This window comes from Peromyscus eremicus, unplaced genomic scaffold (assembly GCF_949786415.1).
Source record: "Peromyscus eremicus unplaced genomic scaffold, PerEre_H2_v1 PerEre#2#unplaced_71, whole genome shotgun sequence".
Taxonomy (NCBI): domain Eukaryota; kingdom Metazoa; phylum Chordata; class Mammalia; order Rodentia; family Cricetidae; genus Peromyscus; species Peromyscus eremicus.
Window position 1 is genome coordinate 426324 of NW_026734312.1, and position 26072 is coordinate 452395.

The 26072-nt window shown below is 40.6% G+C and overlaps 1 non-coding gene and 1 pseudogene across 1 annotated transcript; both read right to left on the bottom strand.

The window, feature by feature from the left end:
* Positions 1-6113: 6113 nt before the first annotated feature.
* LOC131901303 (probable asparagine--tRNA ligase, mitochondrial) overlaps positions 6114-26072 on the bottom strand; it is a 33935-nt pseudogene continuing 13976 nt past the window's right edge.
* Positions 19611-19774, bottom strand: LOC131901324 (U1 spliceosomal RNA). Its single transcript, XR_009376505.1, has one exon. It is a non-coding gene; the product is annotated as a U1 spliceosomal RNA (small nuclear RNA).

The following is a 26072-nucleotide window of genomic DNA, read 5'->3' on the forward strand; positions in this document are numbered from 1 at the left end:
GGTAATCCTGGATGGTATAAGAAAGCAGACTAAGCAAGCTATGAGGTGTAAGCAGTATACAGTGTTTCTCCACGGCTTCTGCTTAAGTTCATGCTTTGAGGTTCCTCCCTTGAGTTCCTGCCCAGACTTCCTTAGGTGATCAGCTGTGATGTGAAAGTGTAATATAAAATAAACCCTTTCCTTCCCAAGCTGTTTTTGGTCATGGTGTTTTCTCACTGCAATAGAAACCTTACAGAAGACAAGAAGTAACAATATCTCCACTGGACAGATAATGTTCTGCTGTGGGATGGTCTGTATGTCAAATTACTATGATTGGTCAATAAATAAAACACTGATTGGCCAGTGGCTAGGCAGGAAGTATAGGCGGGACTAACAGAGAGGAGAAAAGAAAGAACAGGAAGGCGGAAAGAGACATTGCCAGCCACCGCCATGACAAGCAGCATGTGAAGATGCCGGTAAGCCACGAGCCACGTGGCAAGGTATAGATTTATAGAAATGGATTAATTTAAGATGTAAGAACTAGATAGCTAGAAGCCTGAGCCATTAGACCAAACAGTTTAAACAATATAAGTCTCTGTGTTTACTTGGTTGGGTCTGAGCAGCTGTGGGACTGGAGGGTGACAGAGATTTGTCCTGACTGTGGGCCAGGCAGGAAAACTCTAGCTACAATGTTCAGCAAAAAAAGGAGAACTACTGGATGAATCTCAAATTATTATACAGGGTGAGAGAATACTGATTAAAAAGAGTAAAAACCGTATTATTTCATTTATATGAAATTCTGGAAAAAAGTCTGATCTATGGTGACTAAAAGCAGATGGGGGTGGGGGTGGGGGACTCCAGAGGGAAGCAAAGGACTTTTAGATAGAAAAAAATCTATATCTTGATTATGGTAGCAAGAGTTATAAAAGTGTATACATTTATAAAATTTATTAAGTTATATTTTAAAATTAATTTTATTGTATAGGAAATACATTTAAATAAAACTGATCATACAAGAATGGCTTTATTAATAAAATGGTTTATATTATAAAATATAAAATAAGTTCTAATTATTTACATTCTAATTGTGCTTCAATTATAGAATAAACTATCAGGCAGAGCTGGGAAACCCCAGATGGGCACAGAAATGATCTTGTTTGAAGAAAAAAGAATCCAGAATACACAATACCATGGTCAACATTATTGACCACCGCTCTAGGACATTGTATAGCCTCATCTGCTCTCATCTGCAGGATAATAGGAGAATTTTCACAGCAGGGCAGCTATTCTGTAAACTACAGTGGTGGGTACATGTGTCAAAAGGCACAAAACGTACAACACTAAGAATGAACTCTCATGTGAACTACAGACTTCAGGTGATAATGACGTGTCAATGTAGATTTATCAAAGGGAGGGACAATGATAAAAATGGTAAACAAACCTAAAAACAAAAGGAAAAAATCTAGGACATCCTGTAGTATCAAAAGATATGATATGTACTTACAGGACAGGAGACACGTAAAAGGCACAGAAGACTCAACCTGTAACAGACTGAGTTTTCCATAATTAAAGTCGTTTATGTAATTAGGTAGATAAAACAATATAGAGTAAGTCAATAAGAGATTTACCTGAGTTCATCCTGATGTAAATGATGGACTAAATAAAAGCGAACAAACCTTCCATATAGAATTTCAGATATCCCCTCCCCAAAGGAGCTGTGGTTAATTCCATTTCCCACACCCCAAGTCCCCACCCAAGTGAGGGCAGACTTAGTGATTGCCTTATAAAGAACAAAGTGGCGAAAGGGGAATGCAGCCCGGTTTCAGTGGAGAGATCTGACAACCACTATTTTATCTAACAGTGCAGTCAACATCACCACACAGACGACACACACTCACTCCCTCAGAAGACGTCACGAGAATAGTATTTCACCTTTGTGCTATTCTTTCCAAAAACCTGTATGACCCAGGTCTAATCTGGAGAAAAACGTACTGAGGTCAGGTTACATTCTACAGGTCACACAAACAAAGACTGGGAAACAGCCAAGAAGAGACTTGGGAACAAGACAACTACATTTCAGATATCTTGAACTGAATCCTGGAAAAAGAAGATATTAATAGAGAAACTAGTAAAATCCAAATAAAGCCTGGACTCTACTTAACAGTTATTCACTAACACTGTGTTCTTGGTTTTGACAAATGCATCACAGTCATGGAACATCTGGGGGAACGGCAGGGGGTAGGCGGAAACAGCAGTGCATTTTTAACTTTTCTATACATCCAGAAAGTAATCCAAAACAGTATCTATTTAAAAAGAAAAACCTTGAAAACAGAGTCATAAACCCATTAGACTCAAGGGGTTCTTTGGGAAATGTTAGCCTTCTAAATTTAACTACATTTAAGCCTTTTAACAGTCAGTCTTTTAAATAACATTAAGCAAAATACAAAGCTAAAAGAAAGAATACTAAAAATTTCTGATTAGGGTAAATCATGAAACACGATGTACTGTATATTAATAGTTCTAGAACTATGCATATTAAATTAGGAACATTTGCATGACATTATTTGACACACGTATTATAAATTTAAGATCTAATATTCTACCAATTAATTTTTCATCGTTTCATTGTACATTGTATTTTATAGAACACTGTATTGAGAAAGAGGCACTACATTAGTGGTCTTATAATACAGAAATAAATGTTTGGTAAACACATTCCACACATGATCCTTGCAGAGGAGATACCTTGTCTCTCCCAGTACAGGTTAAAACAATTAGTACCGTTTAGTTTGTTTTGAGGCCTCGAACTTTCTATATGTGTAAGGCTGACCTTGAACTACTGGTCCTTTCTCCACCTTCTAAATGCTGGGGTTACAGGCATGTGCCTTGCCTGGAAGATTACTTATAAAGTTTATCTATTCGTTGGATATAGGGTAAAAGGTAAACAGCTTTTAAAAAGAATGTCTTTTCAAAGCAATATGGGAATAAAGAGCAGTACAAAGGTTATCACTGAAGAATGCCTTTGCTCTATTACTTCTTTACAGTAAAGAAGTACCCTATATTACATGGAGTTACAAACCGATATCTACATTTTTGTCCTCTACAGTAACATAGTTTTTCAGTTATAAGAAATAATACCAAGCGCACGCCTTTAATCCCAGCACTTGGGAGGCTGAGGCAGGCGGATCTCTGTGAGTTGGAGGCCAGCCTGGTGTACAAAGTGAGTTCCAGGAAAGGCGCAAAGCTACACAGAAAAACCCTGTCTCGAAAAAACAAAAACAAAACAAAACAAAAAAAAACAAAGAAGAAAGAAATAATACCAGAAGTTAGGGTTTATTGGTCTGTAGCATAGTTTTTTTTTGAGACAGGGTTTCTCCAAGTAGTTTTGGTGCCTGTCCTGGATCTCGCTCTGTAGACCAGGCTGGCCTCGAACTCACAGAGATCCACCTGGCTCTGCCTCCCGAGTGCTGGGATTAAAGGTGTGTGCCACCACTGCCCAGGCGCAGTGCTTTTAATCCCAGCATTTGGGAGGTATAGACAAGGGGATTTGTGAATTCAAGGCCAGCCTGTTCTACGGAGTGAGTTTCAGGACAGTCAGAGATACACAAAGAAACCTTGTCTCAAAAAAGCAAAAAACAAAAAACAAAAAAAGAAAGAAATTAGTTTCTGAATCACAGAACAAGAGACTAAGGAGGAACTCTAGAGTCTGCTATCCAATCTTTTAAGAAAAGGAAGTAGGAAGCTGGGCCCTAGGAATATACAGACTTTCCAAAGGTCTGACAGTGTTAGAAATGTACTCAATTTAACTTAAAAGTCTTGCTATTAGATTCACAGTGCCATATGTTAATTTTCTTTTTAAAAATCAACTGCCATTGATTTGGAGAGAGAGCTGCTCTTACAGGGGACCTGACTTCAGTTCCCATGATAAGAGTGCTTGGTGCTCTTACAGAGGACCTGAGTTCAGTTCCTAGGGTAAGAGTGCTTGGTGCTCTTACAGAGGACCTGAGTTCAGTTCCCAGAGTAAGAGTGCTTGGTGCTCTTACAGAGGACCTGAGTTCAGTTCCCAGAGTAAGAGTGCTTGGTGCTCTTACAGAGGACCTGAGTTCAGTTCCTAGGTTAAGAGTGCTTGCTGCTCTTACAGAGGACCTGAGTTCAGTTCCTAGGGTAAGAGTGCTTGCTGCTCTTACAGAGGACCTGAGTTCAGTTCCTAGGGTAAGAGTGCTTGCTGCTCTTACAGAGGACCTGAGTTCAGTTCCTAGGGTAAGAGTGCTTGCTGCTCTTACAGAGGACCTGAGTTCAGTTCCCAGGGTAAGAGTGCTTGGTGCTCTTACAGAGGACCTGAGTTCAGTTCCTAGGGTAAGAGTGCTTGCTGCTCTTACAGAGGACCTGAGTTCAGTTCCTAGGTTAAGAGTGCTTGCTGCTCTTACAGAGGACCTGAGTTCAGTTCTCAGGGTAAGAGTACTTGCTGCTCTTACAGAGGACCTGAGTTCAGTTCCCAGGGTAAGAGAGCTTGCTGCTCTTACAGAGGACCTGAGTTCAGTTCCCAGGGTAAGAGTGCTTGGTGCTCTTACAGAGGACTTGAGTTCAGTTCTTAGAGTAAGAGTGCTTGGTGCTCTTACAGAGGACCTAAATTCAGTTCCCAGGGTAAGAGTGCTTGGTGCTCTTACAGAGGACCTGAGTTCAGTTCCTAGGGTAAGAGTGCTTGGTGCTCTTATAGAGGACCTGAGTTCAGTTCCCAGGGTAAGAGAGCTTGCTGCTCTTACAGAGGACCTGAGTTCAGTTCCTAGGGTAAGAGTGATTGCTGCTCTTACAGAGGACCTGAGTTCAGTTCCCAGGGTAAGAGTGCTTGGTGCTCTTACAGAGGACCTGAGTTCAGTTCTTAGAGTAAGAGTGCTTGCTAATCTTACAGAGGACCTAAATTCAGTTCCAGGGTAAGAGTGCTTGCTAATCTTACAGAGGACCTGAGTTCAGTTCCCAGGGGCAGCTCACAACTGCCTGCAACTCCAGTTCTATGGGATCCAATGTTCTCTTCTGGACACAGACACGCAGGCATGCACACACACACAAACTAATTACTGAGCAAAAATGTTTCCTATTTTTTTGTTTTGGTTTTTGAGACAGGTTTTCTCTGTATAGCTTCGGATTCTATCCTGAAACTCGCTCTGAAGACCAGGCTGGCCTCAAACTCATAGAGATCCTCCTGCCTCTGCCTCCTGAGTGCTAGGATTAAAGGCGGGCACCACCACTGCCCAGCCTCTCCCCCCCCCCAGTGAAATGAAGTAGTATCTGGCTCAGGCATGAACTGTGAGCAGCCATTACTTCCATGCATATGGTCATTTATATCAAAAATTTGATTACATGGTTAGGATTTAAGCAAGAATAATTAGCAATAAAAAATTACAACTTTGAATTTTACTGTTACATTTTTTTACTAAAACCAGAAGTCTAGATGAATGTTACTTTACTTGGAAAACATTTGGGTGTTTCCTTTTTTCTTTTCTTTTTAGATTTATTTATTTTATATGTAAGAGTGTATTGCCTGCTTGTGTGTATATGTACTATATGTGCCTGCTTGGTGCCCTCAGAGGTCAGAAGAGGATGTCTGATCCCCTGGAACTCGACTTACACACAGTTGTGAGTCACAGTGTGGGTTCTGGGAACCAAATCCAGGTCCTCTTCAAGAGCAACAAGTAGCCGGGTGGTGGTGGTGGTGGTGGTGGTGGTGGTGGTGGCGGTGGTGGTGGCGGTGGTGGTGGCGGCGGCGGTGGCGGCGGTGGTGGCGGCGGCGGCGGTGGCGGCGGTGGTGGTGGCGGCGGCGGCGGCGGCGGCGGCGGCGGCGGCGGGGCGGCGGCGGCGGCGGCGGCGGCGGCGGCGGCGGCGGCGGCGGCGGCGGCGGCGGCGGCGGCGGCGGCGGCGGCGGCGGCGGCGGCGGCGGCGGCGGCGGCGGCGCACGCCTTTGATCCCGGCACTCGGAAGGCAGAGTCAGGCGGATCTCTGTGAGTTCAAGGCCAGCCTGGTCTACAGTGTGAGATCCGGGACAGACAACAAAACTACACAAGAAACCCTGTCTTGAAACAAAACAAAACAAAACAACAACAACAAAAGCAACAAGTACTCTTAATCACTGAGCCATCTCTCTAGCCCCTCACTTGGACATTTTTCAAATTGTCCATTAAAGCTACTTTTGGTATGCTAATGATAGAATTATTTCAGCTTTTAAGTTTGAGCACACTGTTTCCTTTGGCCCCAAATCACAATCAGCATACACAAGAAAAAAAAAGTAAAAATTTGTACCCTGACATCACTTCGAGGTGAAGTTGTCCTGAGACAGTTAAGAAAGCAGGAACATTGAAGAAATTCTCCTCGGGTACCTTCATTTTGCTTGAAGGCTGTAAATAAAAAATATAAGCCATGAAAAGTTATAATGCATTTTGGTTGCTTATTATAACCACCATGACCCATAGCTAAAAACAATATTGCAGTTAAGCCTATGTAAGGACTATTCCTTCTCACTAAAATAAAAGGATTGCATATACCTAAAATAGAGCATACCTATGTAGGCATTCTCACAGCACAGCAGCTTATCATGTAATCTCAAAACACAATAACCATAGGATACAGGACTTGTTCATGAATTTTCCCTAAAAAGTAATTCTGATTAAGGGTAAACAAAGGCAAGAGATGTTTTATGGATTAAAAACATTAAATATGGAAATTCACATGACCTCTTTAACTTTGACCTACAGTTAAGACCTAATTTTTTCAAGGGAGTAGCTTCTGGAGCAGTGGTTCCCAACCTGTGGGTTGTGACCCCCTAGAAAGGTTGACTAAGACCATAGGAAAACAGAACAGATACTTACGTTATGATTCATAACAATAGCAAAATTACAGTTATAAAGTATCAACAAAAATAATTTTGTGGTTGGGTATTACCACAACATGAGGAACTATATGGAAAATGAACTCATGTAATCATTTACAAGGTGCAGTAGCACACATCTGTTTCCAGCTACCCAAGGCTGAAGCAAGAGGATGGCTTGTATCCATGAGTTTAGGGGACCTGGGAAATAAAGCAAAACTTGGTCTCAAGAGTGAAAAAAAAAGTAATTCTGAATCTCACAAGTTCAAAAACTACTGCCCCAGGGTGATGAATTTAAGGCTTAGGATTGCAATCTTAAATTTATAATTCTAAACAACTCTGTTACTAGTAACTAAAATACTGATGAATCTGTGAACAACAAAGTTAAGGAATTTTATTCAATAAAGCAATGACAGACAAAGCTAGCAGAGAAATAGATTTACAGAAAAGCATGGTTAAATGGCTAAGATATATGTGAAGAAGTTCTCAAACTGATCAAGAAATTAAAAAAAGCAAATTACAAAAGGGCATGCTGACAACACTTGACAAATACAAGATTGCTAAAAATAAGAAAGTTATATTTAAAAAAGTTATATCAAGTACAGGTGAAAATTCAGTGTGGCAGGCAGAACTCTAAGACATGTCCCCATGATTCCCAGATCCTGGCTATTTTCAAGTATCAATCCAGTTATTTTATAAATTCAATTAAAGTTCCATATCAAACAGCTAAACGATATATAGTTTATCTGAGTATATCAAACCTAGTCACAAGAGCACTTTAAAAGTCTGAATGAAGCTTTCCCTGCTGGCTTCAGAGGTCAGATTTGTAAGACAAGGATATAAAAGGGCCATTTGCCCTCATCGTGACCCCACAGGTTGAGAACCATGGCCACGGTATAATTCAGGAACTGCTGCAGACTTGTGTAGGCCTTATGTATGCTGCCGCAGTCTCTTCGAGTTCATATGAGCTCTGCTTGTGCTGATTTAAAGGACCTTGCTTTCTTGGTGTCCTCCATCCCCTCTGGCTCTTATATGCTCTTTCTGCCTCCTCCTCTCCAGGGTTCCCTGAGTTGAGAGGGATTGATGAAGACAACCCATTTAGGGCTGATTCTTCCAAGGTCAGACACTCTCTCTGTGCACTTTCTGGATCTCTGTATTTGTTCCCATATGCTGCAGGAGGAAGCGTCTCTGATGGTGATGGCTGAGCACTGGTCTATGAGTATAGCAGAATGTCATTAGGCGTCATTTTTATTGCTACCTTGTTTTTTTTAGACCAGTAGTTTTTGGTTTTACCCTAGGTCCTGGTCTATCTAGTTTGCCTGCATGTATATGTGTGTGTGTGTGTGTTTGTGTGTGTGTGTGTGTGTGTGTGTGTGTGTAATTTTATGGGTTAACTCAATCAACTGAAATGTACTTAATACAGAATTTTCAATTTAGGGGTGGGGTGCAGTGAAATGCTCCGTATATAAAAGCACTTGCTGTCAAGTGTGACAGCCTGAGCTCAATCCCTGGAACCCACATGGTGAGAGAAATGACTCCTGCAAGCACAGGCACACACGTAAGAAATAAATAAATGTTAAAAAACAAAACCAAACCAAGACCCTTAAGTAGAATTGTTTGAAAGCGAGCATGTCTGGATATTGGTGAAGTCCTTATTGAGTCACCCAGTGTTATGTTGTCTCAAAAGAACTTAAACCTCTCCCCAAGCTCTTGCTTCTTCAAGTATACTAAGGAATTCTGGGTCACAGACTGTTGAAAATACTGTTGTCCATTTTAATAGCCCAGGGTGGGAGTGGATGAACCACTCTGTGATCTTTCTGTGATCCACAGAAAATGACTCACAGCAGGATGCTGGCCAAACACCCTGAAAAGCCCATCAAGATCATCACATACCTAGTACAAAGGTCAAAATCCAGAACACTGACAATACTGAATGCTGGAGAACATGGGAAACCGCAGACTCTCATTTACTATTAAAGGGAAGGCAAAACGGCACAGCTACTTTGTAACACACTTAGTTTCTTACAAAATAAACATACTCACCATCAATCAGTGATTGTCTCCCTTTGTATTTATCCAAAAGAGCTGAAAACTTAATGTCCATATTAAAAAGAAAATTGTATAGGAATGCTTACAGCAGCATTATTCATAGCTGCAAAAATCGGGAAGCAACTAAGACATCTTTCAGAAGGTACATACACTGCGGTACCAAAAGAAATGAACTGTCAATCCCAGGAGAGACTGGGATGAACCTTAAACTACTTCTAATTAAAAGAAGGCAATCTGAAAAGTCTTCATATTGGCTGTTTCAACTAAGCCATGTACCTCACAATTATGTTTTAGTCGACAAGGGACTGCGTGTCCAATGGTAGTCCCCTGAGACTGTAACAGGCTGGGTATGGTAGCTCATGTCTACAACCCCAGCTAAGGAAGCTAAGAAATAGGAGTGTAAGGCCAATTTTGGCTACAGAGAGAGTGTTAAGACAGCTTGAACTACAAGAGACTTGTCTTACTTTCTTTTCTATTGCTGTGCTAAGAAGATACCATGACCAGGGAGACGCACAAAAGAAGGCATTTAACTTGGGCTCACTGTTTCAGAGGGCTAGAGTCCATAACCATCACACGCCAGAAGGATTAGCACTGGAAAGGTAGCTGAGCGCTTACATCTGAGCCACAGAAAGCGGGGGAGGGGAGACATATGCAAACATGCCAATGAACAAGCTAACTAGAAGTGCTGGGGCTTTCGAAACCTCAAAGCCCACCCCCAGTGAAACACACACCTGAAAACATGGATCCCAACAATGAAAGGCCTTCATTAGTGGGAAGTAATAGTCATGATCTATTTTCTTACATGGAACTCTGATAAAAACAAAAACCCAAACAAGACACCAAAAGATATGCGGCAAGTCACAAGTGTATTTCAGGAAAGACCGGCTCAAGAAGAGCCTCAGGAAGGTCTTTCAGGAGGGACAAGGAGTGGGCACTGTCATAGGAGGTGCCTCAAGACCTTTCTACTGGACTATGATAATATTTCCTAGAAATATTTCCTAAAAAAAAAAATTATCAATCTGTCGGAACAGTTAGCTCTATATCAAGTTCAAAGTACTCTATAAGGAAGACTTTCTCCACCATCTTCCAGGTTACTAATGTCATTCACTCATATGAATGATCAACCAAGCGATTCAGACATAAGTTAATTAATACCTACCACTTTTTTTGTTTTGTTTTGTTTTTTCGAGACAGGGTTTCTCTGTGTAGCTTTGCGCCTGTCCTAGAACTCACTTGGTAGCCCAGGCTGGCCTCGAACTCACAGAGATCCTCCTGGCTCTTCCTCCCGAGTGCTGGGATTAAAGGCGTGCGCCACCACCGCCCGGCTTAATACCTACCACTTTTTAATCAATTTTATAGATTGAGTCTCAGTGTAAGATTTTATTTTGACAAGACCGTTGGGCAAAAATATAAGAAATTAACACAACAAAGGATTTTTTAAAGTCCTTGCCATGCCACTCAGTGACCCAACCACCTTTTCTTGGTCATATAAAAGTTATTAGAGCAATACAGCTTAACTTAACCTTTATTACACACAACAGGAAAAAAAAACAACTTTGAGAGGTTATTCTGACCATAGAAGCTAAAAAATAGTGTACAAAGAGACAAAAAACCAAAAATCACCAAACATTTTAAAGTAAGTAGAACTAGTGTTTTTTCCCCCCTTTTTCTTTTAAATCAAGGTGTAAAACCCTCTGCTTCTTTAAGGATTTCCAAGAAAACATTAAACAAATATTTTGAATTGCCTCCCAGTTATCTGTTCTCACAGCAGAACAAATATAGCTGAGTAGCTTCAGTCTCAAGGGAATGAACTAGAAAAACCCACACAATCAGCTGTCTCCATGTAAACTGTGCAGCAAGGAGACAAGCAGCAGCGAGCAGGCCCTGGAAAAGAACAGTCGATGGTGGAGAGTTTACTTAACCTCCCCAGCCTCCCCAGCGCTCACATGCCATCTCATTTCCTCTGCGTTCCCCATCCGTCCTCTACTCCATGGTGGCCTCACCCTCACTTCTGTTTACTCATAATCCCAGGATGGAAAAGTTGAGAATAAAAAGGGTAAATAAGAAGCATGCCACAGAAACCTGGAAGGCAATGGGAAAATACTACCCATCTGCACGCTCCACACTCGTGTGTGTGTGTGTGTGTGTGTGTGTGTGTGTGTGTGTGTGTGTGTGTTTGAATTTCAACTGAGGGCTTCTGAAAAGGCGAAATCTTCATGATACAGAAATAACAAAGAATCAAAAGACCTGAGCTAGCTATGACTTAGCCACCAATGCTAAAAAATGGGAACATTAAGTGTTGAGGTCAAATGTCACACACAACCAGTTTTGGGAGTAGGAGGGGGGAAGGGATGGGGAACTGTGGTTGGTATGTAAAATGAAATAAAATAAAAATAAAATAACATATACATGAAAGAAATTGTCCTGACAAGTCCTTAGAGTGCATTGTAGAAATAAAAAAGAAACCCAGGGAAACAGGAGCAGCAATAAACTGCATTTCACTTTGTTGGGTACGTTATTAACAAGACCTTTCACTACCTTACCACTCCCAGGATGTCCAGAGTCTTTCTATGTTTTTCAATTGCTACAAATGTGTATCTTGGTACACACTGAACTTCTACAGTAAACATAATCTTCCTTAAAATGAGGGTCTATTTGCCCTCCAGAACACCCATGCTTAGCCCTGCGAAAGGTTCCATCCTGGCAATGACTTCTTGTACAGGAAAGGAAGTTGTGAGTTCCGAATGTTTGTAAACTGTCTGCTTTCCTGCTGAGCATCTGAGAAAGAACAAGAAAAATAAAAGAAACAAGGACCTGTAACTCTTAAGATCAGATGGTGAGGCTGGACCCCCCAAAAAAAAGTGAACTAAAAAAAGGTTTTTTCCTTTTTTTTTAAAAGGGGAAAAACAGTGTGAATGAAAAAAAAAAAAAAAATGAAAGGAAAGGACATGACTGCTACTAGGTATAGTGGAGGAGAAAGTTTATTATATTACAGACATGTGGGAGAGCATAGCCAGAGGCAGGGACCATCTGGGAGAGTCCAGAGTGGATATGACCCTGAGCCATGTGGGGGTGGTGGGGGCCAGAGATGGGAGAGCCAGACCAAGAGGCAAGGAGGGTAGACCAAAAAGACCAGGTAACCAAAATGGTTGGATTGGCATGCTAGGTACCCTATAACAAGTAGGGACTGAGGGATGCAGGGAGGACCTGGTGGCCAGTGTCCGTCACCTCAGCCATTTGTCCCAGGTTTGAAACCTAACACAATGTTAAACAACAAAACACAGGCTGTGGATCATCACACTGAATATTACATTAACCAGAGCAGTACTGAATGTACTTCTCAATCTGATATTTCTTTTTTTAAAAAAATCAGTTTTTTTAAAGTTCTTTAAAATTAAACTAAAAATTTTTAAAAAATTAAAATGTGGTTCCATACTCTTAACAGCTGATTTGTTAAAACCCAAACCAACAACAACTCACCCACAGATTATCCTCACACGTCACTAGCAGAAATAAATAACAGTGAACTGTCAATCACAATACAAGATCCAAGTCTTTTCCACATGTAACTACTGTAAGTGCAGTGATCTGAATAAGAGCAGTCCTTCATCGGCTTGTTTGAATACTTCATCCCCAGTTTGTGGCGCTGTTCGGGAAAGTTATGGAACCTTTGGAGATGTAGCCTGACTGGAGGCAGTACATCACGGGAGGGTGAGCTTTGAGGGCTCACAACCTCACCCCCACCTTAGGCCTTCCCCGCTTCCTGTGTGAAGATGAAAATATGAACATCCAGCTTCCTGCGCCTGCCACCATGCCACACCTTCCCCACGATGATGGACGCTATCCCACTGGAAATGGAAGATAAAGCTAAGCCTTTCTTCTTTAAGTGGCTTTTTGTCAGGGTATTTTCTAACAGCAACACAAAGGTAACTAATACAGTACTATATCTATAGTCACTTGTACAAAATAATTAGAATATGGTACTGTTCATTAAAACTTTACTGGTAACAGTAAGAGTGGAAACAATCAAAATTCCATCAGTAAATCATAACTTCATGTGCTAAAGGGCATGTGATAATAATACTCTTGAACAGTTATTGAAGGAATAAGGCAGATTCTTAGAAAGAGCAGTAAGAACTACTGATAAATGAAGGAAACAGATATAGTGCGTTGAAAACAGTATTCTTTGGGCAGTAAACAGAGATATAAAAAAACCATACCTATCCTTGTATGAGTACAGAATCCCTCGGACTTAGCACGAGAGAAATACTTAGAATCAACATCATCATCTTTTTCCATCGTGTGGTTCTCAAGTATGAGCTCTGCAGATGATGTCATTTCCCAATGTCAAAATGCTAGATCCCTTTGAGGGAAGGAGAATCAGGGATCTAGGTGGTAGGTATATTTTAGGAGATGGTATAAATTTTAGAAAATGGAAATTAGCTAGAGGAGTCACTGGGAGGGGGTATGTCTTTGAAACTTATATCTGGTTCCTTCCTCCCAATTATGAGGTGAGTAGCCCCTGCCACATGCTCCCACCCCCAGGATGTTCTGCTCCTCCAAGGGCTCAGGACCAGTGGGGCCGAGAACGATGAAGTGAAGTCTCTGAAACTATGGGCTAAAATAAATTCTTCCTTTTCTTAAAATTGGCTTCAGGGCCAGGCCTAGTGGCAAATACCGGTAACCCTAGCACTTGGGATGTGGAGGCAGGAGGATCAAGAGTTTAGGGACATCCTCAGCTACAGTTTAAGTCCAGCCCAGGATACATGAAACTGTGTCTTAAAACATTATACATTAAAAAATGTTTTCTTATGTGCTCTGGTCAGAATGAGAGTAAAGTAAATACACACGTATAGGATCAAATTTCAAATACAGGAGAGTAAGGTTTATGTCTGGAGTAAACTTTACTGTGAGTCTATTTTCCTAGATCTGTCCTAGGGTCAAGTTTTGTCCCCCACACAAAAACAGGAACTCCTTGGGTGAAGCAATGGGTTAGTGATTTAGAGTACTTCCTGCTCCTGCAGAGGACTCATGTTCAGTCCCCAGCACACACCCAGGGTGGCTCACCACCACCTCTAACTCTCGTTCCAGTAGATCTAGTTTGCTCTTCTGGACTCCAAGGGCACCAGCATGCACAAAGTGGTGTACATACACACACCTGGGAAAAAGACCTCCATAATAGAAACAGTCATCTTTTACACGAAAGTTCTAAAAGCTAAAGTCACCATTAGAAAATACGTATCAACAAAAGTATTTCAATGTTCCAGGTACAGCACGCTGTTCTTCCTTATGGATTACTAGAGGGAGAACAAAACTGTTGAATAAATTTTTCAAGACCTGAATGTTAAAGTAAGCCAAAGCAATTGAATACAACAAGTCAGGGAAGGGAAGTCTAATGCTAGGTTTTCTTCCAGAAGGCTGACCTGGGTTAGCTCACTTGCCATCTATAAATTTAAAAGAAAATAGGTTAAGAGTAATTAAAAAGTAAAAGCACCAAACAGTCCTACAGAGATGGCGCAGAGGCCACAGGTTCAGTTCTCAGAACCCACATGGCAGCTCACAACCATCTGTAACTCCATTTCAGGGAATCTGATTTGCTCTTCTGACATCCTTGGGCACCAGGCATGCAAATGCTGCATAGACACACTGCAAGCAAACTACCCATATCCATAAATTAAAAAAAAAAATCAAGCAGAACCCAAATGAGATAGGGCATAAAAATGTAATCATGACATTTGATAACCACCAAAATTTCCAATGGTCAATGACATCTTTTTATTCTAGAAAGCTTGGGAAAGCAGAACGCTACTGTCAGCCTGCTTATGCTACTTTTTTTTAAATTCTTATTTTATTTAATTTTTTTTTTTTTTTTGGTTTTTCGAGACAGGGTTTATCTGTGTAGCTTTGCACCTTTCCTGGAACTCGCTCTGTAGCCCAGGCTGGCCTCGAACTCACAAAGATCCACCTGCCTCTACCTCCCGAGTGCTGGGATTAAAGGCGTGCGCCACCACCGCCCAGTTTATGCTACTTTTTGATTAAGTTTCCTGCGTGCCATTTAGTTAGTTCTTACCGCTCTAAATATGACACTATTCACCTTCTATAAGCGAGAAAACTGAGATCAATATAGCGGGAAAGTGGGTAACTCTTTCCTTTCCCTTAGTTCTTGAATGAATGTGGGATGCTCTTTTGACCCATTCCTCAGTGAAACTGGTAAAAAATATTTTAAAAAAGAAAGGAAGGAAGAAAGAAAGAAAGAAAGGAAGGAAGGAAGGAAGGAAGGAAGAAAAGGAAAGAAGAGAAGCATTAAGGTCTCTCTAGAAACAGTTCCAAGAATGTGTAGCAAACAAAGAAAGATCTATTTAAAATAATCTACCATAAATTAGTATGAACAGAGGAGCCTATAGTGTTTGCATTAGAAATTAGTCCTGTTCACCCCTCCTCACAACTTAGAATGGCAGAAACTAGTCTAGCTAGACCAGAGGTTCCCAACCTTCCTAATGCTGAGACCCTTTAATACAGTTCCTCATGTTGTGGTGACCCCCAACCATAAAATTATTTCATTGCTACTTTATAATTGTAATTTTGCTACCATTATAAATCATAATCTAAATATCTGATATGCGATTCCATGATCCACAGGTTGAGAACCACTGACCTAGACTGATACATCCAAAACCATACGCCTGTTTGCCCTGTAGGTCCCTCCCAGGTGGAATGTGGACTCCAGGCCAGGTGAGGCAAACCCAGGACACTTGGAGCTGCTGTTCCCCTCAGAACTCAGTTGCTAAATGAGGAAGTTACTCAGAGTCATCTTTGTCTCTGCCTCTAGCACTAGAACCCTGGCTCCAAGATCTTGTCTCTGCAGAGAAGCAGGCCATAAAGCACCAGTTCAGATCTGTCCCCAAGGCAGTGATGTGCAATAGTCTATGGCAAAGTTCACGCAGCAGAGTGCTCTCCAAAAGGGCAGTGATTGCAGTAATAGGCAACAGGAAACTGGCAGATTCACTGAGCATAAGACTAAACTGCAAATCTATTAGTGTGCTGGAAAGGCACTGGGGAAGCTGGCTGGGAACAGGCCTTCTGAGGTCAGAACAAATTTACATGCTGACCATGAGAATGATCCCCATATAGGAGCCTGAATTTGATTGAATCGTTTTGTGATGCAATTTATGGCCCATGACTTGGCTGAAAATAATAAAGCAATGAGCCTGTGGTCAGGGGAAGAGGCAACCAAAGAAAATCCTGCCCAAGTTAGCAAGGGCCAAGTCTGTGTAATGTGGGCGGGCATACTCAAGGCTGTGCCCCTGAGGGTACAATAGGTCTTCACACTGCTGGGGCAGGAGAAAGGGAGCGGGGTAGACAATCTCACATCTCTAGAATATGTAAAAGAACTCCTACAAGCCAACTGACTACAAAATGACAAACAAACACAATTTCAAAATCGTCAAAGGATTTATATATACAAATATTCAATACATGTGGGAAAAGCCTCTCACCAGCCTTAGTAATTGAGATGATGCAAATTAAAGCCACAATGAGCTGGCACGTCACACAGCAGAACTATAACCAAAGAGACGAAAACAGCACATGTAGGTAAGGATGTAGTGAAACCCGAGCCCTCTTACCAGCGCTGGCGGCAACAGAATTGTACAGCCACCTTGGAAAATACTGCAACGGGTTTGGAAATGTTCAACAGAAAGTCACCAAATCCGAAAGATATGAATGTATGTTCATTTGTATGTTCATCCACACAAAAAAATGCACTAATCTTCTCTTTAGTATTATTCATACTACCCACAAAATAGAAAATACCAGAAATGTTTATCAAATGATAGACGGATAAACATAATGTAGGGACACCCCCACACTAGAATATGTACTGGATATAAAAACTGAAGCAATGAAACCATTTTTAAGTGAGTAAATTTAATGGTATGTGAAACATGTCTCAAAGAATGTTCCAACTGTGCTTTAGAGACAGGGTCTCACATACCTTAGTCTGTCCTCAAACTTGCTATACAGTCAGGATGACTTTAAACTGATCCTTCTGCCTTCATATGGACTGAGCCCAGGACTTTGTGTTTGCTAAACAAGAACTCTCCAACTGAGCTATCTTCCTAGTCACAATGAAACATTTTTTTTTTTTTTTGGTTTTTCGAGACAGGGTTTCTCTGTGTAGCTTTGCGCCTTTCCTGGAACTCACTTGGTAGCCCAGGCTGGCCTCGAACTCACAGAGATCCACCTGGCTCTGCCTCCCGAGTGCTGGGATTAAAGGCGTGCGCCACCACCACCCGGCCATGAAACATTTTAAAACACACACACACAGACACACAGACACACAGACACACACGCACGCACGCACGCACGCACGCACACATAAAACCTGCTCTTTTTCCTCATTCCTAAAGCTATCCATCTTTATCCTCTGATATTCATCAATAGGCACCTTCTCACGTGTTTACTTGGAGTCTAATAAAAGCCCCCACTCAATTCAAAAAATTCTCTAAGTCTTCTCACACTGTTCCTTTTCTCTGGAACATGTTCCTGAGGCAGAGTCACGTCACATATTCATTTGAGAACTTCCTTTAAGATTTATTTTTAAGTTATGTGTGTGAAGTGTATGTATACTATCTGAATGCAGAAAACCACAAGGCCAGAAAAGGGAGCTGGAGTTACAGGCAGCTGCGAGCTGCCATGAAGGTACTGGAACTGAACCTGGGTCTTCTGCAAGATGACTAAGAACTCTTAACTGCTAGATCATCTTTTTAGACCCTGAAGCTTTTTCTATCTTCTCAATCATCACTGATCTAATTTTGCCAGAGATTCCCTATTACCTATACTCGTTAACACTGTGACCTCAACTGTATATATAAAAGTTTCACCTCATTTTCTGACCAACTTTGAGTATACCACAGCCTCTAATTCATGCCTTAATCTCTGTTATCTTTTCAGAGACAAACCATAGATGCTTCTGGACTTACAGTGGGATTGCATCCTGATAAATCCCTCATCAATCGAAAATATTAAATATTGAAAAATGCATTTAGCCAGGCAGTGGTGGCTCACTGAGTCTTTAATCCCAGCACTCAGGAGGCAGAGCCAGGTAGATCTCTGTGAGTCAGAGGCTAACTTGGTCTACAGAGCAAGATCCAGGACAGGCACCAAAACTACATAGAGAAACCCTGTCTTGAAAAACAAAAAATAAACAAAAATGCATTTAATATATCTAACCCATTGAACATTATGACTTAGGAACACACCACACTGAAGTGTTGGTGTATTAAGGAGCATGGGGCTGACTGTGGCTTGCTTGCTACTGCCCAACAGCATGAGAAAACATTCCTATCACATATTATTAGCCCAGAAAAAGGTTAAATCTCAGAATATGGTTTCCAGGCTGAGGGTTTGGAGGTAGAGTGTTTCTGTTTAGTATGTTCAGGGCTTTAGGTTTAGTTCCTAGCAAGGCAAAACCAAAGTTATATTTCTGTTGAATGCTTATCACTTTTTGCAGCTGAAAAATCCCAGACTGAGCCATCCTAAACTGGGGACCATCCCCGGATGCTCTAGAATTGTGAAGATCAAATACAATTTTGAATTCAGCTGGGACACTGTGACCAAACAGGAAAAAGATACAAACAAATAGTGTAAAATAAATATCAAGGATGAATAAAAAGCATGCTCCTTCCTTCATCACTTCCTGCCAACTTACCAGTTTACAGGCCAGAACCCCAACTCTATCACCATATCCTTTGCAATATTTAACACAGCATCTTGAACACAGATGGTATCAAATGTGTGCTGAATAACAAATGAGTGCCTTGAATACAACTTCTTACATATGTATGTAATAGTCCCTAAATCTTAACAAATATCCAAAGTCTTAAAACTTTCATAGAGAAAATAGAGATGACAGAAAGAAAACTAAACTAAAACAACAGAGCATGCACTCATTTCTCAATAAGTACTGGAAGTGCATACTCTTACTTTGATTTTTCAAGGTGACTCAATGCTGCCCTCAAACCTGTGTGTACTATCTATTATTATCTTTAAAAGCTTAGGGATATTTCAATACTGTCAAGGGCAGCAGGGGCAGGGGCAGAGCACTTATTTAAAAAAAAAAAGCAAGAATTTAAATACCAAAGTCTACTCCCTTTAAAAAGTAGATGCCAAGATTTGCACCATAAGCTTGAACAAGCAGCTAGGAGGAGATTAACAATGAATCCTGGAAGGACAGGATGATGTAAAGTGAGCCTGAGGAGTTTTTCCAAACAATAGAGGGTTTTCAGGTTACATCTTAGTAGCTGAACTTCTGCAAGTAATGAAGACAGCAAGTCATATCTAGCACATGCACTACAGACTGACGAAATCTGGCCTACTGGACAGAGGGTATATAACATCAGTGAACTTGAGAGCATGTCTTTAGAGTACTCTACAGTCAAGTCTAATTCCACTATGTAAAATTCCTGTGTCTGGTCCTGAAATAACATATGAGCACAGAACACTTCTCATTTGTTTAGCTTTAAGAATATATTTTTCTCTTCTTAGTCAGACTCATCTGGTAACTTGCCTTCTTGAGTTATTTACAGGTCAGAAGACACATGATGTCATCTACCAGATCTGCTTAAGGATTTTCCTGGTAGCAAGTCAGTTATCTCCAAATGTAACATTAAAGTTCAAGAAAAACAGGGTTTTTTTTTTTGTTTTTGTTTTTTTTTATTAATTTCAGGGGAGAGCGCGAACGCAGTCCCCCACTACCACAAATTATGCAGTCGAGTTTCCCGCATTTGGGGAAATCGCAAGGGTCAGCACATCCGGAGTGCAATGGATAAGCCTTGCCCTGGGAAAACCACCTTCGTGATCATGGTATCTCCCCTGCCAGGTAAGTATAAGAAAAACAGTTTTTAATTTGTCTGAGTTCCTTTAAAAATTCCCTTTTTATCTGTAACAATTCTTTTAATCCTTACCCTTGTAAACTATTAAGTGGGTTTAGATTGAGGGATTATGATGTGTATTTAAGGTGGATAATTTTTCTCCAGTTCACATTCAGAATACTAAGAAGGAAAGGAAAAGAACAACCAGAAGACTATTTTTAAGAATACCATTATTTTTTTGGGGGGGTTGGGGATTTAGCTCAGTGGTAGAGCGCTTGGCAAGGCCCTGGGTTCGGTCCTCAGCTCCAGAAAAGAAAAAAAAAAAAGAATACCATTTTTTTTTTGCTGCTTTCTCTGAATTAATACATACAGATGCTAACACTTCCATTTCCACTTCAAATGTTCAACAAGTTTTTGGTTTTTTTTTTCTGTTTTTATTTTTATTTTTTAAAGTACTGGCATTATAGGAACACTATACCTCCCTTGGCTCTCAAGTCATTTTTATTTTGCTTTTTCCAAAAAGCTAATTATAGCTGCGTGGTGGTGCCACATGCCTTTAATCCCAGCACTCAGGAGGCAGAGGCAGGTGGTGAGTTTGAGGGAGTTCTAGGAGAGCCAGAACTACACAGAGAAACCCTGTCTTGAAAAACAAACAAACAACAACAACAACAAAACCAAAAATCTAATTATCATCAAGATTTCTTCAACTTTTGTATGAAGGACACTTGATTCTTATTCTTAGTAATGACGTCAATAGGTCGAGATAACTTCTTATATTGACTACTTTGTTTTATAACATTAAGAGAAAGCTCTGCTAACAGAAAGTACCGAAGGGGAGAAAGTAAATCTTGTCAGTTTGTAGAATCAAACAAATGTATAAAAAAGCATCTGTTAGGAATAAAAAAGTCAGTCAATAAATAACAGAAACACAAATGTATGATTCAACAACATACAGTTCTCTGTGTGCATTAATCTATGACTAAATAATGATTTGGAACAACTAAGCTGGTAACGGAATGGCTTTCAACTGCTTGCAAGTGAGAAAAGTTGGTGGAGTATTTTACTTTGTGGCATGGTCTTGCTATGCCCTAAAATGCACACTGTTCCTGCTTTAGTCATCCGAGTGCTGGAATTACATGAATGTAATTGTAAGCATGGCCTGTTCTGATAGATTATTATTATTATCTGCATTATGGGCAGGCGTACAGTGTTTGGTACATACTAGGACTCAGAAGATAACTACTAAGGAAATAATTAAACAGGGCTGGAGAGAGAGCTCAGTGGTAAGAGTGCTCACTGTTCTTGCAAAGAAAGTAGATTTAGTTAACAGCACCTACATGAAAGCTCACCTGGATCTGTAAGTCCAGCTCCAGGGTATGTGGAGCTCTTGTTTGGCTTCCACAGGTATCAGGCATGCAGGAGGTACACATACATACATGAAGGCAACACTCACACACATAAGATAAAAATAAGTCTTTCAAAAATAAATAAGGGTCTTTACATTTTAAATAGAACAGCAAGACACGAGAAAAAAAAAGCAAAAGAGGATATAACTAGGAAGAGGTCAAGGTCTCCTTACTCACAGATGATATAATTCTATACATTAGGACTGTGTTAGTTACTTTTCAGTTGCTGTGGTCAAACGACACAACAACACGAAATGATTCATGGGAGAGTTTATGTTGGCTTTTTGGATTCCGGAGAACTGAGAATCCATTATGATGTGAAAAGCATGGCAGCATGCAGCACAAGCACAGAGAAAAGGAGCAGGAAGCTGGGCAAGGGTATACTCTCTCAAAGACCGCCCCCAGTGACATACTTCCTCCAGCAAGGCCACACCTCCCATACTCTACAGATAGTGCCACCAACAGGGGATTGGAGTGGGGTGGGGGGATAAGGGGGTGGCGGGAGCCAAGTGTTTATTCAAACCACCACTCTAATAGATAAATGGTCTAATGAGATGAACAGACAGTTCTGAAAAGGTGAAGAAAAAATGGCCAATAAGCATATGGAAAAAAAAGTTCATCCTCACTATCATAGCAATACAAATTAAAACTACATTGAGATTCCATCTCCTAGTCAGAACGGCAGTCACTAAGAGAAAAAGCAACAAGAAATGCTGCCAAGGATTTGTTGGGGACAAAAGAGAACCTTCACACACTGCTGTTGACAATGTGAACTAGTCTGGCCACTATGGAAATCTCTACAAAGGTTCCTCAAAAACACCAAAACCGAATCTACTACATGACCCAGATATATCATTCCTAGGTTTTTACCTGAAAGACTTCAAATCAACACTGAAGAAATATTTGCACACTAGTGTTTATTGCAACACCATTCTCAATAGCTAAGCAATAAAACTAAGTTTTCATCATCAAACATATAGTATATATGCACAACAGAAGTTTTTTTTAGACAAATTTTATATAACCCAGGCTAGTTTTGAACTTGTTATATGGCTGAAGATCACTTTAAACTTCTGATCCTACTGCTTCCATCTCCTGAGTGCTGGAATTACAATCACTACCACACCCTGTTTATGAGATGCTGGGAACTGAACCTAAGGCTTGGCAAGCATTCTACCAAATGAGCTAATTTCCCAGACTACACAATGGAATTTTTGTTTTGTTTTGTTTTGTTTTGTTTTTCGAGACAGGGTTTCTCTGTGTAGCTTTGTGCCTCTCCTGGAACTCGCTTTGTAGACCAGGCTGGCCTCGAACTCACAGAGATCCGCCTGGCTCTGCCTCCCGAGTGCTGGGATTAAAGGCGTGCGCCACCACCGCCCGGCTGAAAAATCCTTTTTTTAAAAATAATTAATTTATTTGTATTTTATGTACATTGGTGTTTTGCCTGCATATGTTTGTAGGAGCATCTGCTGGAACAGGAGTTACAGACAGTTGTGAGCTGCCACGTGGATGCTGGGAATTGAACTTGGGTTCTCGGGAAGAGCAGCCAGTGCCCTTAACCACTGAGCCATCTCTCCAGTCCACGGAAAATCCTTTTTTTATATGCACACTTTTATATTTTGTTTAATTCTTAATTTTTTGATTAGCACACAAAGAAAGGGGTTTGACTGTGACATTTTATAGATATTATTATTATGCTTTGTTCTTATTTACAACCCTTCTCTTCCCTGCCGCTACCCTGCCCCACTGATCCCCTTCCTGCCTCCAAATATTCTTCGTTCTGATTTCACATATATATATAAATACACCCCAAGGAAAAGTAAATAGGATGTTAAATTAAAAATTCATACCTTCTAGTTATAGTTGAATAATAGCACTGGAAATATAAGTGATCAGAGCAATGTAAATGTCTTTCAAGGATTACTATTGACAACTTCAGGTGCTAGCCAAGCTCTTCAGTCCACAAAATCATTATTCAGTTTAAAGCAAATCCTTAAAGAAAAATATTAAGCAGCATAAGAGGGGAGACACAGCTTACCTCCACTTGGAAAAGCTCTCCAGCCCCCTCACAGTCATTGGATGTAATTACTGGGGTATGAATGTGTACAAAGCCATTGTCCTAGAAGAGAAAGGAAAACTCTTCACTACGTTTGTATGTGAAGCAATTCCAAGAAGATATGCCACGTTTTACTATTAAAATGGCACCAACATAATACCATTACACATCCCTTGATTACTCTCCAAATATGTTCAAAGATCAGTTAAGTGGTTTTTTGTCTGTGGGTGTTTGGGAGGGGTCTGCTATGTACTATAGGCGAGCCTTGAATTCTCCATTCTCCTGTTTCAGTCTCTTGCGCTGAAATTACAGACATACATTATAACACCTGGCCAGCTGAATGTTTTATTATGCATAAAAGCATATAAAAATTTTTAAATGTGAAACAGACTTAGATGCATCTTTTTTAACTACTTCATTTAAAAATAAGCAAACCCTGTCCTGGACAGACTTCATGAATTTCCAAGATTGATAACTGGTTAGCTAAGCTAGGGATGGAACACAAGCCCTTACTCTATCTTTTTAATGCTATCTCTATCTTTTTAATGCTATCTCTTCTGCTCACATTTGAATGTACTGGCGGCGGTCTATGGAACACACAAGAATACACTTTCACCTAGGGCTAACATGGAATGATATTGCCCACACTGCTAATGAAACGCAAAGTGAACAATATGAAGTTCAGTTGTCTTGAAATGAAACCTCAGCAGTAATGAACCATCAAACAGGAGAAAATAAAGGCTGATAAGTAGGGACTAAAGAAATAAATAGGAAGAGGGAGAAATGACTTCAAATAAGTCTCTGTCATTCAATTGACGGCACGATGGCACAGGCAGTGAGTGTACTTCCTTCCTAAATAACATTCTGAGCAGCAGCAAACCCATCCATCACTGAGGCACCCAACTGCAGTCCTGCCGATCAAAAGTCTGCGACTGTTTCCATTAGTGAACCACAAAAGCTGTTGCTAGCAGGATTGAAATAACCCATCAGCTTCAAGGTTACGTTTCTTTCATTTTAACTATCCATGTAGGCAAAAGGTTACATTCAGAATAGATGTGGCAGGATGAGAGCGCAGGTAGCTAAAAGAATTTACAGCACACAGGCAGAATGCTATACACTTAATGCAGAATTTCAGCCTTGAAATCAATACAGTAAATTCATACATCTGCATCCCTGCCAGGTTCTGCCTATCACTAGTAGAATATGAAAACATCTTGAAGCATAATCAGAGGGAGACTTTCCAAGTATGATCCTCTCTGAATTCAAGAGTTCTGACCTCAAAAGAAATTATTTAATCAACAACTTACCTAGATATAGACTGGTTAAACATTCAAGCTTTAAATTAAGACTCCCAGAAATTATTCATTCAAGCTATAAATTAAGACTCCCAGAAAATTATTCAAATATGCACTTAACCTGAAAGCAGCACACATTATAAAGGACCAATGGAATTCAATTAATAAAATTATTGCATAAAACTTTCATTTCTTATGAGCCAAGAATTATGGACATGAATCATTTATTCCACGTGAATGGAGGTAACTAAACAGGAGCACAGTAAACAAAGGAAGGAAGGAAAAATCCAAAGGAAGTGAGGGTGGAGAGAAGAAGTGTACCGGCTAGCTGTAATTGCCAGAGTTAGAGCTGGGAAATGCCGTGTGAAACAGCACGCAGATGGGAGGTAGATAACACGAGACCGAGAACCAAAATCTAATGAAACATGGCGATTATTTTAATAACTAACGCCAAACTCTTCCAAGAGCCTTCTCGAGCTTTAATGCCGCTAACAAAGCTTCTCAAACTCCACAACCCCACCGAAAGCTACAAAGGAGAAGCTCAGAGCAAGGATGATAAAGGCAGCCCCAGAAAATCTGGAGAAAACACGGTGGAGAGGAAGACACAGATCAGATGGAAAGTAAAAGCCAAGCAGAGGGGGAAATGTGCCAGTGCCTGTCTCATTGAGCTAATACTGGCGCCATCCCATAACAAAAGGATCCCTAGAAAGAGATGTGACAGCCAGAGAGGGGCCTGAAACCAGAAGCAGACATTTCACTCGTTTTAAAAATCTCACTTACCACCTCCAAGTATTGACACACATTTCAGAATCAGGTATTTTACAGGGTTCTTAGTACCCAAAACCTAACATTTATATACCAAGCTCCCTGTTAGAAGACTAACAGGACTATATATATTCTTATCATACAAAACTAAAGGAGCCATATCATTATTTAATCACCATCAAGGAAGACAGAAACAAGAGAGGAATTCTAATTACCAGCACACCACTGGCAACAAAAGAGTGACCAGAAGAGGAATAAGCAAGCCTGTAACACACTGCTTTTTTATACTACTAAAATGCTGCAGACGGGGCCCAGACTCCGGGGCTCCATTGCAGGCTTCGGAGACACTGTCAGCAGAGGACACTCCTGACATTCATGGGAAGAGCCTCCATTCACAAGGACAGTCTTCTCTATTGCCACACTCAAGGAGGACAAGGAAATAAGGATTCCATTTTAGAGGAACCCAGAAGAAACCTTCAGTTATGTGAGGAACTTGGCTCTTCTAAATGATTTAGTCTTGAGGATTCTAGTAGTTGAGTTTTAGAACATAGCAAGAGTAATCTATGAGTAAATCAAGTTATACACACTATGTATATGTGATTGTGTGTTTTTAATTGTCATTTTTAGAGTCTCATGTAACCCAGGCTTGTCTCAAACTTGCTAATGTGGTCGAAGATGACTTGAACCTCTGATTTTCCTACCTCTAGGTCATGAAGGCTAGGATTACAGGCATACACCTGACCATGCCCTGTTTTATGTGGTGCTGGGGATAAAGCCCAGGGCTTTGTGGAA